Source organism: Bos taurus, chromosome 15 (assembly GCF_002263795.3).
Source record: "Bos taurus isolate L1 Dominette 01449 registration number 42190680 breed Hereford chromosome 15, ARS-UCD2.0, whole genome shotgun sequence".
Lineage (NCBI taxonomy): Eukaryota > Metazoa > Chordata > Mammalia > Artiodactyla > Bovidae > Bos > Bos taurus.
In genome coordinates, this window is record NC_037342.1 from 48,519,910 (window position 1) to 48,536,427 (window position 16,518).

The window sequence follows — 16,518 nt, forward strand, 5'->3', positions numbered from 1 at the left end:
AAGTCTGGATTTTGCAATAAGGAGTTCATGATCTGAGCTACAGTTCACTCCCCGTCTTGTTTTTGCTGACTCTATAGAGCTTCTTCATCTTTGGCTGCAAAGTATATCATCAATCTGATTTTCTTATTGAGCATCTGGTGATGTCCATGTCAAGTCTTCCCTTATGTTGTTGGAAAATAGCGTTTTCCATGAACAGTGCATTCTCTTGGTAAAATCTTGTTATCCTTTGTCCTACTTCATTTTGTACTCCAAGGCCAAATTTGCTTGTTATTCCAGGTATCTCTTCACTCCTACTTTTGCATGCCTGTCCTCTGTGATGAAAAGGATATCTTTTTTTTTGGTGTTAGTTCTAGAAGGTCTTGTAGGTCATAATAGAACTGTTCAACTTCAGCTTTTTTGGCATTTCTAGTTGGGGCATAGACTTGGATTACTGTGATATTGAATGGAAATGAACAGAGATCATTCTGCCATTTTTGAGATTGTACCCAAGTACTACATTTAGTGGCCACAGGACTGGAAAAGGTCAGTTTTCACTCTAATCCCAAAGAAAGGAAACGCCACAGAAGGCTCAAACTATCAGACAATTGCACTCATCTCACACACTAGTAAAGTAATGCTCAAAATTCTCCAAGCCAGGCTTCAGCAATACATGAACCATGAACTTCCAGATGTTAAAGCTGGCTTTAGAAAAGGCAGAGGAACAAGAGATCAAATTGCCAACATCCACTGGATCATCTAAAGACCAAGAGAGTTCCAGAAAAACATCTATTACTGCCTTATTTACTATGCCAAAGGCTTTGACTGTGTGGATCACAATAAACTGTGGGAAATTCTGAAAGAGATAATGGAATGCTAGGAATGCTAGACCACCTGACCTGCCTCTTGAGAAACCTGTATGCAGGTCAGGAAGCAAAAGTTAGAACTGGACGTGGAACAACAGACTGGTTCCAAGTAGGAAAAGGAGTATGTCAAGGCTGTATATTGTCACTCTGCTTATTTAAATTATATTCAGAGTACACCATGAGAAGTTCTGGACTGGAAGAAGCACAAGTTGGAATCAAGATTGCAGGGAGAAATATCAATAACCTCAGATATTCAGATGACACCACCCTTATGGCAGAAGGTGAAGAGGAACTTAAGAGCTTCTTGATGAAAGTGAAAGAGGAGAGTGAAAAAGTTGGCTTTAAGCTCAACATTCAGAAAACTAAGATCATGGCATCTGGTCCCATCACTTCATGTGAAATAGATGGGAAACAGTGGAAACAGTGGCTGACTTTATTTTTCTGGGCTCCAAAATCACTGAAGATGGTGACTGCAGCCATGAAATTAAAAGATGCTTACTCCTTGGAAGGAAAGTTATGACCAACCTAGACAGCATATTAAAAAGCAGAGACATTACTTTGCCAACAAAGGTCCATCTAGTCAAGGCTATGGTTTTTCCAGTGGTCATGTATGGACATGAGAGTTGGACTATAAAGAAAGCTAAGGGCAGAAGAAACCAGATTGACATTGTCAGAAAAAGTCTGAATTTATTCTTTAAGTAAAACATGCTAATATGCCCTCAAGATTTATGACCACTTAAAAATATTTTTTTTATTTTTTAATTGAAAGATAATTGCTTTACAGAATTTTGTTGTTTTCTATCAACATATGTCCTGTCCCTCTTGTAGCTCCCTCCCATCTCCCTTCCCATCCCACTGGCACAGAACCCCTGTTTGAATTCCCTGAGACATACAGCAAATTCCCATTGGCTATCCTAAAGGTAATCAGTTCTGAATATTCATTGGAAGGACTGATGTTGAAGCTGAAGCTCCGATACTTTGGCCACCTGATGTGAAGAACTGACTCAGGAAAAGACCCTGATGCTGAGAAAGATTGAGGGCAGAAGGAGAAGGGGATGAAAGAGGATGAGATGGTTGGATGGCATCACTGACTTGGTGCACATGAGTTTGAGCAAGCTTCAGGAGTTGGTGATGGACAGGGAGGCCTGTTGTGCTGCAGTCCATGGAGTCACAAAGGGTCAGACACAACTAGGTGACTTACCAGAACTGTATTGAATCTATTTTACATATGGTAATGTAAGTTTCCATGTTACTCTAGCCATACATCTCACTCTCTCCTCCTCTCTCCCCTTGTCCATAAGTCTGTTCTCTATGCCTGTTTCTTCAATGATGCCCTGCAAATAAATTCTTCAGTACCATCTTTCTAGATTCCATATGTATGCATTCAGTTCAGTCTCTCAATCGTGTCTGACTCTTTGCCACCCCATTGACTGAAACACACCAGGCCTCCCTGTCCATCACCAACTTCTGGAGCTTGCTCAAACTCATGTCCATCAAGTTGGTGATGCCATTGAACCATCTCATCCTCTGTCGTCTCCTCCCTCCCTCAATCTTTCTCAGCATCAGGGTCTTCTCAAATGAGGCAGTTCTTCACATCAGGTGGCCAAAGTATTGGAGTTTCAGCTTCAGCATCAGTTCTTCCAATCAATATTCAGGACTGATTTCCTTTAGGATGGACTGTTGGATCTCCTTGCAGTCCAAGGGATTCTCAAGAGTCTTCTCCAACACTACAGTCCAGAAGCATCAATTCTTTGGCACTCAGCTTTCTTTATGATCCAACTCTCACATCCATACATGACTATTGGAAAAAGCATAGTTTTGACTAGACAGAACTTTGTCAGCAAAGTAATGTCTCTGCTTTCTAATATGCTGTCTAGGTTTGTCTTAGCTTTTCTTCCAAGGAGCAACTGTCTTTTAATTTCAGGGCTGCAGTCACCATTTGCAGTGATTTTGGAGTACAGAAAAATAAAGTCAGACACTGTTTCCACCATTTCTCCATCTATTTTCCATGAAGTGATGGGACCGTATGCCATGATCTTTGTTTTCTGGATGTTGAGCTTTCAGCCAACTTTCTCACTCTCCTGTTTCACTTTCATCAAGAGGCTCTTTAGTTCTTCAGTTTCTGCCATTAGGGTGGTGTCATCTGCATATCTGAGTTTATTGATATTTCTCCTGGCAATCTTGATTCCAGCTTGTGCTTTATCCAGCCCAGTGTTTCTCATAATGTGTTCTGCATATAAGTTAAATAAGCAGGGTGACAAGATACAGTCTTGATGTATTCTTTTTCTTATTTGAAATCAGTCTGTTGTTCCATGTCCAGTTCTAACTGTTGCTTCCTGACCTGCATACAGATTTCTCAGGAAGCAGGTCAGGTGGTCTGGTATTGCCATCTCTTTCAGAATTTTCCACAGTTTATTGTGATCCACACAGTCACAGGCTTTGGCATAGTCAATAAAGCCAAATAGATGATGTTTTTCTGGAATTATCTTGTTTTTTCAATGATCCAGCAGATGTTGGCAATTTGATCTCTGGTCCCTCTGCCTTTTCTAAAACCAGCTTGAACATCTGGAAGTTCACAATTCATGTACTGCTGAAACCTGGTTTGGAGAATTTTGAGCATTACTTTACTAGCGTGTGAGATGAGTGCAATTGTGCGGTAGTTTGAGCATTCTTTGGCATTGCTTTTATTTGACCTTTTCCAGTCCCATGGCCACTGTTGAGTTTTCCAAATTTGCTGGCATATTGAGTGCAACACTTTCACAGCATCATCTTTCAGGATTTGAAATAGCTCAACTGGAATTCCATCACCTCCACTAGCTTTGTTCTTAGTGATGCTTGCTAAAGTCCACTTGACTTCACATTCCAGGATGTCTGGCTCTAGGTGAGTGATCACACCATCATGATTATCTGGGTCATGAAGATCTTTTTTGTACAGTTCTTCTGTGTATTCTTGCCACCTCTTCTTAATATCTTCTGCTTCTGTTAGGTCCTTACCATTTCTGTTTTATTGAGCCCATCTTGGCATGAAATATTCCCTTGGCATCTCTTATTTTCTTGAGGAGATCTCCAGTCTTTCGCATTCTATTTTTTTTTTTTCCTCTTTTTTTTTGCACTGATCACTGAGGAAAGCTTTCTTATCTCTCCTTGCTGTTCTTTGGAACTCTACATTCATATTGGTATATCTTTCCTTTTCCCCTTTGCTTTTTGCTTCTCTTCTTTTCACAGCTATTTGTAAGGCCTCCTTAGATAGCCATTTTGCTTTTTTGGATTTCTTTTTCTTGGGGATGCTCTTGATCCCTGTCTCCTGTACAATGTCACGAATCTCCATCCATAAATCATCAGGCACTCTGTCTATCAGATCTAGTCCCTTCAATCTATTTCTCACTTCTACTATATAATCACAAGGGATTTTATTCAGGTCATACCTGAATGGTTTTCCCTACTTTCTTCGATTTAGTTCTGAATTTGGTAATAAGGAGTTCATGATCTGAGCCACAGTCAGCTCCCAGTCTTGTTTTTGCTGAATGTATAGTTTCTCCATCTTTGGCTGCAAATAATATAATCAGTCTGATTTTTATGTTGATCATCTGGTGATGTCCACGTGTAGAGCTTTCTCTTGTATTGTTGGAAGAGGGTGTTTGCTATGACCAGTGTGTTCTCCTGGCAAAACTCTATTAGCCTTTGCCCTGCTTCATTCTGTACTCTAAGGCCAAATTTGCCTGTTACTCTTTGTATCTCCTGACTTCCTACTTTGCATTCCAGTCCCCTATAATGAAAAGGACATCTTTTTTGGGTGTTAGTTCTAGAAGGTCTTGTAGGTCTTCACAGAATGGTTCAACTTCAGCTTCTTCAGAATGTTGGGGGCATAGACTTGGATTATCAAGGTATTGAATGGTTTGCCTTGGAAATGAACATAGATCATTCTGTTGTTTCTAAGACTGCATCCAGTACTGCATTTCAGACTCTCTTGTTGACTATGATGGCTACTCTATTTCTTCTAAGGGATTCTTTCCCACAGGAGTAGATATAATGGTCATCTGATTTAAATTCACCCATTCCAGTCCATTTTAGTTTGCTGATTTCTAAAATATTGACGTTCACTCTTGCTATCTCCTGTTTGACGACTTCCAATTTACCTTGATTCATGGACCTAACATTCCAGGTTCCTATGAAATATTGTTCTTTACAGCATCAGGCTTTACTTCTATCACCAGTCACATCTACAACTTGGTGTTGTTTTTGCTTTGGCTCCATCTCTCATTCTTTCTGGAGTTATTTCTCCACTGATCTCCAGTACCATATTGGGCACCTACTGACCTGTGGAGTTTTTCTTTCAGTATCTCTTCATTTTGCCTTTTCATACTGTTCATGAGGTTCTCAATGCAAGAATACTGAAGTGGTTTGCCATTCCCTTTTCTAGTGGGCCATGTTTTGTCAGAACTCTCCACCATTACCCATCCATCTTGGGTGGCCCTACATAGCTTGGCTCATAGTTTCATTGAGTTAGACAAGGCTGTGATCCATGTGATTAAATTGGTTAGTTTTCTGTGATTGTGGTTTACATTATAGTTATGTATGCATTAGTATACAATATTTATCTTTCTCTTTCTATGTCCACTTTTAATTCTTAGATAGAAATAAGGAATGCAAGAAGAAGAAGAAGAGAAAAATGAGAGTGATAAGTTAGGAAAAGAAAGAAATAAGGCAAGAAGGATATTAGTTTATGAGCAGAGCTTTGCTGAAAGTCCAACATTCTCTACCATCTTTTTCCTAATCTTGCCATCAGAGAAGAGACCTGTGTTCATGAATTGTGCCTTTGTTAAGCATCCTAGAGATTTTCACAACCTGGGAGAATGTGCCATGATCTTGTTAAGCAGAAGAAGGGTATTGTGTAGAGAGGAAGCAAAAATGGTTGTAACATATGGATGACAATATCATCCTATCACATTGGATCTTTGTAGGGACTGAACATAAAAATATATTAAGTGTCTGGCACATAATAAAAATTTATAACATGTATAAAATTTATTAAAATTTTGCCTTTATATGTATATTATTTGGGGGCTTCCCAGGTGGTGCTAGTGGCAAAGAACTCACTTGCCAATTCAGGAAACATAAGAGACACAGGTTTGATCCCTAGGTAAGGTAGATCCCCTGGGGAAGGAAATGGCAACCCACTCCATTATTCTTGCCTGGAGAATCCCATGGACAGAGGAGCCTGGTAGGGTTACAGTCCATAGGGTCACAAAGCACAGATACTCATGCATGTGATGTTTTATGGTTTCAAATTTGTTATTTGTCAACAATCACAGAGGTAAATAAGTATGACTCATCTGCATAAGAAACACTATAATCAATTTCTGCCTGGTTATATTGAGAGAAACTTCTTTGATTAGGCTTTATAAGATGGAGTCAGTCCATGCTGAAGAATGAGAGTAGTCAATACACACAGGAACAGAGCTCAAAGCAAATCACATTCTACCTGATTATCTGAGTACTTCCTCTGAATAATAAATATTTTATCTGAATAAATAAAATCTTATATACTGAGAGAATTTATTGTGTTCAGTCAAAGTCCGAGTTAATAGTCCACCTCAATCCCATATCAACTCTGTGAATTTAAGGAAGTAGCAGAACTTTCAGAACCTTTGTGAAATCATTCCTAAAACAGTGTCTCCTGATAATTATGAGGGTAATATATTACAATACAAATGCACTTCTTGCCTTTCTTTAAAAGATTACCATTGATGTTTACATTACATTCTACTATTAATAGCATTAGGATCTATGCTGTGCTATGCTCAGTCATGTCCAGTTCTTTGTGACCCCATGGATGGTAACCGGCCAGGTTCCTCTGTCCATGAAATTTCCCCAGGCAAGAATACTGGAGGTGCCGCCATTTCCTTCTCCAGGGGATGTTCCTAACCCAGGAATTAAACCCTTGTCTTTTGTGCCTCCTGTATTGCAGATGGGTTCTTTACCACTAAGCCACCTGGGAAGCCCAAATAGCATATGTTAAATGATTTTCATTCAAATTTAATCACTTGTAAAGAGGACGACAATTATGAATAAATGTGAAAAAAATTAGGTATGTGCCATGCATAACGAAAAGGCCGTTAAGAATCTGTATGTTCTCCGTACAGTTCCATCTGATCCTTTGAATGAAGGGGTGGAGGAGACTAATTTCTTCCTAATTTCTGAGGCCCCATCCTTTCAACACTATGGCTGGTCCTTTCATAATGGCCGACCGTCTGTCATGTCTTTCTATTGCCTGACCCCCTCCTCCCTTCTTCTTCCTGCTTTATAAACCTCTTCTAGATTCAAACAAAAAGGCCCAGTTATCTCAATTTTTAGCATAGACTAGCCTTGCTAATTGGAAAGTCCATTCCTAGTCTAACATGTAGTAGTCTGTAATCAACCCCCAAATAAACAGTAGAGCTTTCTAGGCCTTGCTGTTTTCTGCTAAATATGATTTAACCCATTTTCTTTTTCAATTCCCAGAGGAATCACACTAAAGCCAACAACTCTAGTAACAGTAGAGGGCAGTAACACTAGACTCAGACATACTGACAGGGATGAAGCAGTATACACAAATTTTTCACAGTTGACACATTAAAAAAAAAAAAAAAAAAATATATATATATATATATATATATATATATATATCACCACAGTATACAACCATAACAAAACTCTCCTCAAACTATGAGTGACACATTCTGTGACCAAACTGTGTCTCCTCATAAGTCATATATAGAAGCCTACCTCCCAGTATGATGGTCATTGGAGATGGGACCTTTGATAATTAATTAGGTTTATTTGCAAGCCATGAAATTAAAAGATGCTTACTCCTTGGAAGGAAAGTTATGACCAAACTAGATAGCATATTCAAAAGCAGAGACATTACTTTGCCAACAAAGGTTCGTCTAGTCAAGTCTATGGTTTTTCCTGTGGTCATGTATGGAGTTTTTCCTGTGGTCATGTATGGATGTGAGAGTTGGACTGTGAAGAAGGCTGAGCACCGAAGAATTGATGCTTCTGAACTGTGGTGTTGGAGAAGACTCTTGAGAGTCCCTTGGACTGTAAGGAGACCCAACCAGTCCATTCTGAAGGAGATCAGCCCTGGGATTCCTTTGGAAGGAATGATGCTAAAGCTGAAACTCCAGTACTTTGGCTATCTCATGCGAAGAGTTGACTCATTGGAAAAGACTCTGATGCTGGGAGGGATTGGGGGCAAGAGGAGAAGGGGACAACAGAGGATGAGATGGCTGGATGGCATCACTGACTCGATGGACGTGAGTCTGAGAGAACTCTGGCAGTTGGTGATGGACAGGGAGACCTGGCGTGATGCAATTCATGGGGTCGCAAAGAGTCGGACACGACTGAGTGACTGATCTGATCTGATCTGATCTGATGTCATAAGGGTGAGGTCTGCATAACAGAATTAGTGACCTCATGAGAAGATAAACCAGAAAGGTTAAAGTAAAAATTTAAAAATTGCTAATACATTTTAATCAAAAATTCACAGTAGAATACATGATCAGAAACAAAAAAACATAGAATTGGAAGAGGAAAAAGATGAAAATCATACAGGATAATGAAGATAAGATGCTATCACAGAAAATAGTTCTATTTTACCAAAAAGACATTTTCTACAAATCTTATGGTTTAAACAAATTACAAATCTAGAAAAGAGACACAAAATTGAAAAAAAAAAAAAGAAAAGAAACAGAGAAACATTAAAGAAAACCATGAATCGGTAGTGGCAGAGAAAAAAAAAAAAAAAAAAAACAAGGAAAAAAATGTAGATCTAGAGCAACCAAAAAACAAAAATGATAAAATGGCAGTACTGAGTCCTCATTTGTCAATTTTCATCATAAATAAAAGTGGATTGAATTCAATCAAGAGATGCAGCCTGGTTGGATGGACTAAAAACAGGACAGAATTATATATTACTGATGGGAAACTTAGCTCTAAAGACGGAAGTTGGCTAAAGTGAAAGGATGGAAGATGATACTCCAAAGAAATGGCAGTGTAAAGAAAGCAGCTTTTATTACACTCACATCAGACAAAATAGACTTCAAACCAAAAAAGGTAACAAGAGCAAGAGATAGACATTATATACAGGGTAATTATATACAAGGGAAAATTCACCATAATAACATGAGTTAATAATACCTAATGTGGGAGCACCAAAATATATAAAGGAATTATTAAAAGATCTAAAGAGAAAAAACAATATCACCACATAATAGTAGAGGTCTTTATCACTTATAGCAATGGATATGTCACATTGACAGAGAATCACAAAGACAGGAAATAATGGCCTTAAATAAAACTTTAGACCAGATGGACCTATCAGGTTTGAACAAATTATGCTTTCCTAAAGTAGCAGAACACACTCTCCTCAAGTGCATGATCAATTTTCTCAAGAATAGAACATAATTTGAGATGCAAAATAAGGCTCCATAATTTTATGAAGATTTAAACCAACCATATCAAGCATCCTTTCTCACCATAATCATATGAAACCAGAAATAAAAATAAGCTACAAGAAAACTGGAAAAAATACTTGGAGACTAAACAACATGCTATTGAACAGCTAATCTATTAATGAAGAAGTCAAAAGAAAAATTTCAAAAATATCGGAAGATAAATGAGGCTGAAAATAAAAGTCTATGGGATGCAGCAGAAATAGTACTAAAACGGAAGTTTATAGCAACACAGGTCCACTTCAGGAAACAAGAAAGTATAAAAGATCAACAAAAAGACAATATAAAAGCTCAACAAAACTGAGAATAGATACTTTAAAAAGATAAACAAAATTAACAAACCATTAGAAAGACTCACTAAGAAAGAAAGAAAACTTAGATAAATGAAATCAGAAAGAAAAGAGGTGAAATTATAGTTGACATCACAGAAATACTATAAATCAACTATATGCCAACAAATTGACAACCTAGAAGAAATGAATCCATTTTTAGAATCATTCAATTTTAAGACTGAATCATGAAGAAACAGAAAACCTGAATAGAATGATCACTAGTAAAGAGTTAGAAATGTTAATTAAAAATCCACCCCCCCCCTCCCCAACAGAAGTTCAGGACCAGAGAACTTCACAGTTTAATTCTCCCAAAACATTCAAAGTCAATTTAACAGCTATCTTTCTCAAGCTCTTCTAAAATATTGAGGAGGAGAAAATGATTTCTAAATGATTTTATTATTGCCAATATTTCCCTGAAACCAAACTATGAATAGAAAAGGGCACTAAAATAAAGAAAAATTAAAAGCCAAAAACTCTGATGAATTTGAATGGAAAATACTCAGAACAAAATATTATCAAACTAAATGATATGTGGCATTAAAACATGTATAATATCATATAAGAAATGAATCGCCAGTCCAGGTTTGATGCAGGATACAGGAAGCTTGGGGCTGGTCCACTGGGATGACCCAGAGGGATGGTATGGGGAGGGAGGTGGGGCGGTGGGCAATCACGATGGGGAACACGTGTACACCAGTGGCGGATGCATGTTGATGTATGGCAAAATGAATACAATATTGTAAAGTAAATAAATAAAAAAAAAAAAATCATATATCATGATCAAAAGGAGCCTCCTGCCTACCTCCCACTACTTCTAGGTTATCACAGAGCATGGATCTGAGCTCCCTGGGTTATATAGCAGCGTCCCTCTAGCTATCTAATTTACTCATGGTAGTGTATATGTCAGTGGTGGTGGTGGTTTAGTTGCTAACTCATGTCTGTCTCTTGCAACCGTATGGACTGTAGCCCATCAGTCTCCTCTGTCCATGGAATTCTCCAAGCAAGAATACTGGAGTGGGAAGCCATTCCCTTCTCCAGGGGATCCTCCTGACCCAGGGATTGAACCTGGGTCTCCTGCCCTGCAGGCAAATTCTTTACTCTCTGAGTCACCAGGGAAGCCCATTTATGTCGATATCAGTCTCTCAATTCGCCCCACCTTCCCCTTCCACCCCGTGTCCACAAGTCCATTTTCTACATCAGTGTCTCTATTCCTACCCCTCAAATAGGTTCATCAGTTCCATTTCTCCAGATTCAGAAACTAACACAACACTGTAAAGCAATTATTTTTTAATTGAAAATGAAATAATTAAAATAAATAAAAGAGAGGAACGCAAAAAAAATTAAAAAGAAGAGAATAGAAAAGAGAGATACTAGGAAATACTGGTAAACAGTGGCAATGTCTAACACAGGTGTAGAGACAATCTGCTGTCTTTTAATTAGAGTACATCCTGAGAAGAATGAATCTTCTGAACATTATGTGACATTTCAAGCTATATTTATTGTCACCTCTGTTCTATCACCCATTCAGTCAGTATTCTTCCTATGAAACTGATATATGACAATTTAATAGTCTCTACTTGCCTGGAAAATCCTATGGAAGGAGGAGCCTAGTAGGCTACAGTCCATGGGGTCACAAAGAGTGACACGACTGAGTGACTTCACATCTCTTATTTACTGATTAACCTATGTGTGTGTGCATGTTTAGTCAATTCAGTTGCATCCAACTCTTTGCAACCCTATGGACTGTAGCCCGCTAGATTCCTTTCTCCATGAGGTTCTCCAGGCAAGAATACTGGAGTGAGTTGCCATTCCCTCCTTCAGGGGATTATCCCAACCTAGAGACTGTACCCCTGTCTCCTGTGTCTCCTGCATCTCTGGTGGATTCTTTACTCACTGAGTCACCTGGGAACCTTCCTTTAATTTCTAACAGGAAAAGAGGAAATACTATGTATCAAGTTTATTAAACGTGATTTCAACATGAGGTACTATACCTGGCACAGAAAGAATATGATGCCAAAATTATGCCTTTCATCCATATCTGAAATAATTAAAATACTTATTAGGGTATAAATATTATAGAAACAAAAGAAGCTAAATATGGAACTGTAGAGACTAGGGAAGACTGAGCAACGGAAGAGTTTTTCCTGTACAAAAAAGGCAGAAACTTTGCTGTTCTATCCAATTCTTAGCTTTCAGGAAAAAAAGTCCTGTGTTAAAGTGTTTTCAAATAAAACTACATAGGTAAAATTTTAGGCTATTAAGAATAATAATGATATGATTATTTGAATAAATCTCTAGCATATGCTAAAATTCTTATTCTTCTTGCAGAAATACTAGGAATGGGAATGCTGGGGCATTTGCTATATGTAAGGTTAATGCACTGGTCATAGCAAACACTTTCTTTCAACAACACAAGAGAAGACTCTACACATGGACATCACCAGATGGTCAACAGTAAAATCATTTTGATTACTTTCTTTGCAGCCAAAGATGGAGAAGCTCTATACAGTCAGCAAAAACAAGACCAGGAGCTGATTGTGGCTCAGATCATGAGCTCCTTATTGCCAAATTCAGACTTAAATTGAAGAAAGGAGAGAAAACCACTAGACCATTCAGGTATGACCTAAATCAAATCCCTTATGATTATACAGTGGAAGTGAGAAATAGATTTAAGGGACTAGATCTGATAGATAGAGTGCCTGATGAACTAATGACTGAGGTTCGTAACATTGTACAGGAGACTGGGATCAAGACCATCCCCATGGAAAAGAAATGCAAAGAAGCAAAATGGCTGTCTGGGGAGGCCTTACAATAGCTGTGAAAAGAAGAGCAGCAAAAAGCAAAGGAGAAAAGGAAAGATATAAGCATCCGAATGCAGAGGTCCAAAGAATAGCAAGAAGAGATAAGAAAGCCTTCCTCAGTGACCAATGCAAAGAAATACAGGAAAACAACAGAATGGGAAAGACTAGAGATCTCTTAAAGAAAATTAGAGATACCAAGGGAACAATTCATGCAAAGATGGGCTCGATAAAGGACAGAAATGGTACGGACCTAACAGAAGCAGAAGATATTAAGAAGAGGTGGCAAGAAAACACAGAACAACTATACAAAAAAGATCTTCATGACAAGATACTCACCATAGTGTGATTATCTCACTTAGAGCCAGACATCCTGGAATGTGAAGTCAAGTGGGCCTTAGAAATCATCACTACGAACAAAGCTAGTGAAGGTGATGAAATTCCAGTGGAGCTATTTCAAATCATGAAAGGTGATGCTGTGAAAGTGCTGCACTCAATATGCCAGCAAATTTGGAAAACTCAGCAGTGGCCACAGGACTGGAAAAGGTCAGTTTTCATTCCAATCCCAAAGAAAGGCAATGCCAAAGAAGGCTCAAACTACCATACAGTTTCACTCATCTCACACGCTAGTAAAGTAATGCTCAAAATTCTCCAAGCCAGGCTTCAGCAACACGTGAATGGTGAACTTCCAGATGTTCAAGCTGGTTTTAGAAAAGGCAGAGGAACCAGAGATCAAATTGCCAACATCTGTTGGGTCATCAAAAAAGCAAAAGATTCCCAGAAAAACATCATCTATTTCTGCTTTATTGAGTATGCCAAAGCCTTTGACTGTGTGGATCACAATAAACTGTGGAAAATTCTGAAAGAGATGGGAATACCAGACCACATGACCTGTCTCTTGAGAAACCTATATGAGGATCAGGAAGCAACAGTTGGAACTGGACATGGAACAGCAGACTTGTTCCAAATAGGAAAAGGAGTACATCAAGGCTGTATATTGTCCCCCTGCTATTTAACTTATATGCAGAGTATATCATGAGAAACGCTGGGCTGGAAGAAGCACAAGCTGGAATCAAGATTGCCTGGAGAAATATCAATAACCTCAGATATGCGGATGACACCACCCTTATGGCAGAAAGTAAAGAGGAACTTAAAAGCCTCTTGATGAAAGAGAAAGTGGAGAGTGGAAAAGTTGGCTTAAAGCTCAACATTCAGAAAATGAAGATCATGACATCTGGTCCCATCACTTCATGGGAAATAGATGGGAAAACAATGGAAACAGTGTCAGATTTTATTTTTCTGGGCTCCAAAATCACTGCAGATGGTGATTGCAGCCATGGAATTAAAAGACGATTACTCCTTGGAAGAAAAGTTATGACCAACCTAGATAGCATATTGAAAAGCAGAGACACTACTTTGCCAACAAAGGTCCATCTAGTCAAGGTTATGGTTTTTCCAGTGGTCATGTATGGTTGTGAGAGTTGGACTATGAAGAAAGCTGAGTGCTGAAGAATTGATGCTTTTGAACTGTGGTGTTGGAGAAGACTCTTTGAGAGTCCCTTGGACTGCAAGGAGATCCAACCAGTCCATTCTAAAGGAGATTGGTCCTCGGTGTTCTTTGGAAGGAATGATGCTAAAGCTGTAACTCCAGTACTTTGGCCACCTCATGTAAAGAGTTGACTCATTGGAAAAGACTCTGTTGGTGGGAGGGATTGGGGGCAAGAAGAAGGGGACGACAGAGGATGAGATGGCTGGATGGCACCACTGACTCTATGGATGTGAGTCTCAGTAAACTCCGAGAGTTGGTGATGGGAAGGGAGGCCTGGCATGCTGCGATCCGTGGGGTCGCAAAAGTCAGACACGACTGAGTGACTGATCTGATCAAGAAGAGAAAAGAATAAACTTTGATTCACTGTAAAGAACAAAAGAGAGTGGCTAATAACCCTGGATTACCAGATGACCATACTTGCAGTCACACTGGTTTTGTCCTGTATCATTGGGTTGCTGCTGTTGCTGCTGCTAAGTTACTTCAGTCGTGTCCGACTCTGTAGGACCCCATAGATGGCACCTTACCAGGCTCCCCCGTCCCTGGGATTCTCCAGGCAAGAACACTGGAGTGGGTTGCCATTTCCTTCTCTGCTGGGGTCCAGCCCCTGCTGATCCAGGATATTTGAAGGAGAGACGGCCTAGGCGACTATTTATATGCTAATTAGAGATATAAAGAGTAATAGAATGAGGATAGCTCAGTAGGAAAATTCAGTGGAGAAAAGAGGCTGAGTAGCTTGGTTTACGCCGAAAATCAATATAACCTGTGACACCAGGTTAGCTCTGACCACGGAGGCCGCAGGCGCCCTCTCAAATAGTGGAAGGTGCCCCACCTTAGACACCTTCTCGAGTGGGTCTTAGAAGCCCAGGCAAATAAATGGTCGCAGAGGATATCCATGCTCCAGATGGAGACTCAGCTGGAAGTTAAAGGGAAGAATGACATGGGGAGACCAAGCATTGGTGAGCAAGGCCCATAGCTTTATTTTTAACAGGGGCTTATATACCCTAAGTTACACATAGAGGATAATAGGGGATGCAAAGTCAGCAGTTTTTGATCCTTATCAAAAACCAGGGTTTTTTTTGTTTTGTTTTTGTTTTGTTGATACATTTATTATAAGTGTTGATAAATTTATTATAAGTTCAAATATCAGTAAGAAATTTTCCAAAGCATTTTTAATAGGAATGTATGCTATGAATGAATGAAATAAATTAGGAAACAGTAAATTTTCAGAAAAGGCACTTATTTCCCAATGTTAAAAAAAAAAAAAGAGAGAGAGAGAGAACAATTTAAAAACATAACCAGTTAGAAATTGAAGTCAAATAGCTTTACTACAAGATGGCTAATAAAACTCATCAAATTAGTAGAAATATGATTAAATGAAATATGAAAAAATAAAAATAAAAATGAGAAGGGTCTGAACATGCCTATAGTGTTTGTAGAATTGTCTAAATGAAGGTGGTGATCCTTACCATTCAGAGAGAAAAGTATCATGAAAAAGCTTATTTGGCCAGATATCTGCTTACTTGGTCTAAGAGCATATTCAGGTACATCATACAATAGAATATCATTTAAGCATAAAGGTAAATGACATGCTTATTTATGTACAACCCAAAGAAACCTTGAGAACATTATTCTAAGTGTTCTCTTAGTTCATTATTCTTTCTTTCTTATATTTAATTATCTTGATAGAACTGTACATTAATTGATAGGTAGACATCTTTCTTATCTTTATTTCTTATTTTACCTTATTCATTATTCTTTCTTTCTAAGAAGAGAGCCAGACATACAAAGCCAAATATTGTTTCATTCCACTTATATGAGATGTCCAAGGTAGTGAAAGCACAGACACAGAAAGTCAATTATGGTTGCCCTGTAATGGGGCAGGAGAATAAGTACCTGCTAAGGGGAGTGGAATATCTTTATTAGGATGGTGAAAATGTTCTAGAATTTGATAGTAGTGTTGGTTGTGCAATATTTTTTTAAAATTTTATTTTATTTAACTTTACAATATTGTATTAGTTTTGACATATATCAAAATGAATCTGCCACAGGTATACACGTGTTCCCCATCCTGAACCCTCCTCCCACCTCCCTCCCCATACCATCCCTCTGGGTCATCCCAGTGCACCAGCCCCAAGCATCCAGTATCGTGCATCGAACCTGGACTGGCGACTTGTTTCATATATGATGTTATACATATTTCAATGCTGTTCTCCCAAATCATCCCACCCTCTCCCTCTCCCACAGAGTCCAAAAGACTATTCTATACATCAGTGTCTCTTTTGCTGTCTCGTATACAGGGTTATTGTTAGCATCTTTCTAAATTCCATATATATGCATTAGTATACTGTATTGGTGTTTTTCTTTCTGGCTTACTTCACTCTGTATAACAGGTTCCAGTTTCACCCACCTCATTAGAACTGATTCAAATGTATTCTTTTTAATGGCTGAGTAATACTCCATTGTGTATATGTACCACAGCTTTCTTATCCATTCATCTGCTGATGG